General features: G+C 45.2%; 1 protein-coding gene across 1 annotated transcript in view; it reads right to left on the bottom strand.

Moving 5' to 3' along the window:
• Positions 1-4,420, bottom strand: part of IGF2R (insulin-like growth factor 2 receptor) — a gene marked incomplete at both ends in the record, with an annotated part of 72,015 nt that overhangs the window by 66,828 nt on the left and 767 nt on the right. The window lies entirely within an intron of this gene.

Raw genomic sequence — 4,420 nt, 5'->3', positions numbered from 1 at the left:
GCCGCGCTAGGCAGCGCTGTGCTCAGCAAGGCTCCCCAGCGAGGCTTCCTGGCTGCCCACCTCCCATCTTGACTGTGTCGTGTCCTTCAAAGTGGACTGTCACATGCTGTGTCACCAAATTGAGAAAGAATCCTCTCTACCGTGGTCTCCCCTCCAAGCTACTGCCTCCGTGTTCTGCTCTCTAAGCAACAACACCCCTGAAAAGAGATTTCTATTCTTGCTACCACCGGCGACCCCCGCCCCGATACTCCCCTTTGTCCCCTGCACTGGCTGTTCCCCAAGAGGCACAAGACTCACTCCCTCGGCTCCCAGTCTTTGCTTCAATGTGGCTTTCTCGGCAGCAGGTTCCCGAGCTAATATGCCTGAGCACATACACGCCCCCGAGACCGCCAGCGCTCTGACTCTCTCCTTCCCTCTGTTTCTACAGAACTCATCACATTCTAATACCCGACTGAGCCCTTGTGGTTTTGTGTGTGTAAGTTCCATGAGAAAAGGGGTTTGTGTCTGTTTTAGTGACTGATTCATTCAAGTATTTGTTTCTTCAAATAAATGAATATTAAGTGTCGGTTGTTTTTACATATTTTATTTATATATCTGGGAATTAACCAAGTAAATCAGAACAAAACAATTTATTGAACTGCCCCATGCAGGTAGGCTGTCCCAGCATACTATTTATCACAGCACTACAAAAAAAATCTGTACAAAAATCTCTGTACAGTACTAATTCCTCTATTGGTAAGATTTGCAAAAGTAGGTTATAGGAATATGTTTTAAAATTTAGCAGAAATTGCTAGACTATCGGGAGAGACCATAAATGGGACAAAAACATGAGTTATATCTAAAACTCAACCAGATATCTTAAATATCAATATATATATATATATATACACACACACACACACACACACACACACACATATACATATATGTATGTATGTAGGGCTTAAGAAGAAAAGAATATATTTTCACATCTTAATAACCAGTGATACAAAATTCAATCCAGTGATCAGGCTGGGTGGGGTGGTGGGAGATTCCTGAGGCTGCCCACGGAGTCACAGCATAGGTACCACCTGAGGTCAGGGCCAGGCTCCTGAGGACATGAAGTCACTGGACACAGCGCCTACAACCAGACGGCTTCCCTGTGTCCTGCACCCAGATCCCCAACAAGACGGCAGCCAGAATCCCGGGCTCTGATGGTGAGTAACCTCAATTAACATTCTTCCCTAGTGGGCGCATTACCTGTTCAATGGGCTGGTAACGGGCTTTCAGTGGTGGATATATAGCTTCTAACCCTTAGATTAAATTAAAACCACAGTATTAATATTTAGGATGTTGGGAGGAACGTGAACACCTTTGGTGTTTTTACATACTTGCAATGTGGAATGTTATAACTCTAACTCAAAGGTTATAACGAGCAACTCCTTTAGACTAATTGTATTAGACTAAGAATTTTAGGTTCATCCTATTTAAAAGTTTAAAGTGTTACATTTTTAAGAATTATTATTAGTGCTTAAGGTTTCACTGTCAGATCACATTTTCAAAGGAAATCAAATATATAAGACGTAAAAGTCATTTTAAAATGTGGTGAAGGTGACTCATCTAAGTTGTAAATGGAACCAAACGTTGTTTGCAGGCCCCATAAAACCTAGCTGCTCCACTGCTAGATTTACATATGAAACAGGATCATCTGCTTAAGGAAGAACTAATGTTTGATTTCTTCATCAAAAATAATGTACTATTATTTAAACCAAAGTTGAGGTCTTACTATTCGTTTCTAAGTATAACAACAGCCCTGTGGGCACTATAAAACTTGCATCAACAATTATCTTCCCTAAAGGGTTGTAGACAACCATTCCACAGCACTATACAAATGTGCCCGCGTCTAGGCTCCCTGCCAACGCTGTCTGATGCAACCATTTAAACTTCTGCCAATTTGACTGAAGAAGAGTGAGATTTTTTTTTCTTGCTTTGCTTTGCTTTGCCTTTACACCTGACTCACTAATGAAGTTGCATTGACAATCAGGATTTCCTCCTGGGGAAGTGCCTGCTCTTAGACTTTGCCATTTTTCTCCCAGGTTGTTTGTCTTACTTATTAAGAGAAGATCTTGCCTCCTCTAGATTATATTTCTATTCCCCTAACGTTCCACTGTCTTTTTAATTTTAACCGATCTGTCATTCCTGTTACATTACATGAAGGAGAGGTCTGACACTGTTTGCTAAGAGATAAATACCTAAATTACACCTAAAATTTTAGTTAAACATTAAATTCTCATATATATTTGGCTCTATTGCCATCCTAATTCTCCCGTTCCTCTGATCTATTGGAAACTCCAGTTTTTGTGCCTGTTCTCAAAATTCACTTCCCCCCCCCCCTTTCTAGCTAGTTCATAAGTTAGTTTTCCAGGAGTTCAGATTTCCCGTCGTGGTTCCCATTTTAGCTCTACAACTGTCTGATGTGCCTCCACGACTCTCCAAACAACACAGCCCCAAATAAGTACAGACTCCGGGCTGGCCTGTCAGCTCACATTCGCAACCATCAGCCTCTGGCAACCAGCCCCTGGCAAGCGGCTTATCTATTTTGGGCTCTTGTGTCCTCATTTATAAAATGAGGGAAATGAAACCACCTACTTCAAAAAAGTTGCTGAATGAATTGAGATTATTTTATTTAAAAACATAACACCTCACACACAGTACACAAGAAACTTAGTTAGAAAACAAGTTATAAAGGCAAATTTCGTTACATCCACTGTAAGACAAATACCAGCAAAATTAGATCTAATTCAAAATCACCTCTACATGTTAATGTCACCTCATCCACTCCCCCTAGTTTGCTTTCTTGAGCTGAAGGACAGGGCAGTAAGTGCTAGCGCTAAAAGTTCAGGGCACCTAGCCTACCTCCTCCCCTGTGGGAGTTTGGGAGTTTGAAGCTCTGGGAAAAGCATGTGGTATGTGTCTGGGAGAGCAAACGAGATTGAAAACTGCTGGTTCATATCGTCGTCAACCTGTAACTTAGTTGTTAACTCGTCTAGTTACCTTCAGCCTCTCTCCTTTAACCAAGCTCTGCTATTCCATTGGGCCCAGCTTTCTAAACTCACATTTTATCAAATCACATCCCCCATGACAATCACAAATAATCCACTACCTACCCCGGAATATCACCATGCTCCTGCCTGGCTTCCAAAGCCTATGTAACTTCTTTCTTTCTTTCTTTCTTTCTTAATCCTTTTTTCTTTCTTTCTTTCTTTTTTTGTTAATATCAATGGATATTTTTTCCCATTGACTTTAGAGAGAGTGGAAGGGGGGGGAGTGGGGAAGAGAGAGAGAAAGAAAAACATCGATGTGAGAGAGCCACCTCAACTGGTTGTCTCCCACACGTACCCCGACTGGGTGGGAACCTGCACCAGGTGCATGCCCATGACCAGAATCGAACCTGCGACCCTTCGGAAGGCAGGCTGAAGCTCTAACCACTGAGCCCACCAGCCAGGGCCAAAGCTGGGGGATCTTGGTCATTCTCAAATTTTGTCCAACCACGCCAACCTCACAAATCCTCCTCCGGTGATTTTTCTGCATCTGGGGTTACATTATACTATAACATAGGACACACTTACATTAGCCAAAAACATTACAGTCAAATATCACAGTGAAAAACAGAGGAAACCTCCTTTTCCGCTTTCTGAAAACCTGAGTAACGCTGGCACACAGGCCCTCTCTCCATGAATCATCAAAAGATCCCAGGCAGGAAAACGGCCATCTCACTTGCCCGTGTTTTAAGTGTATCACACACAAAAAACCTGCCGGCCCGAGAGTTCCGAACAACCTGGTGCTCCTCGGGCCTTCGTCCTGGGCCGCGAGCCCCTCGCGCTGTGTTTTCAGTCTAAATCTCCTCCATGGGAGGCAGAGAACCAAGCAGGACCCGGGCCTCCACCAGCTGACCTTGGAGGCCTGACTCTTCTTACTCGAAACCTTTCCATTCAAAACGACGGGCAGAGCTACCGCAGCACCTGCCCCTCCCAGCGCCAAAGCCCCCCACGCCACCCCCTCCACGGCGCCTCGGCTTCAGGACCGCCCCTCCCCAGGGGACCCCACCCGTCTAACCGCCGTGGGCATCCATGCCGCCAAGTGCAAGGACCCAGGCACCTGCTGCTCTCCCGTCGGTCCTGAGTCCCTTCATTTAGGCCTCGGCCCCTTTCCCTCCTCACCAAGGGAAAGGGGTCATGATCCAAAAGGAGGGCACGTGGGGCCCCAGGAGAAAGGTCTGCACGTTTAATGTAGGAATGCCGGCCCCTGGGACCACTCAATCGTTCACGTAAGCCTAGAACCAATGGCCATCGTGGACCCCACGTGAACCCTCACTGCCTGAGAATCAAGGGACCCCAGAAGGAAGCAGACATTACACGGGGAAAGGACCCAACACTAGAGG

This window comes from Myotis brandtii, unplaced genomic scaffold (assembly GCF_000412655.1).
Source record: "Myotis brandtii unplaced genomic scaffold, ASM41265v1 scaffold458, whole genome shotgun sequence".
In the NCBI taxonomy this organism is placed as follows: Eukaryota; Metazoa; Chordata; class Mammalia; order Chiroptera; family Vespertilionidae; genus Myotis; species Myotis brandtii.
This window is presented reverse-complemented; position numbering and strand designations above follow the sequence as displayed.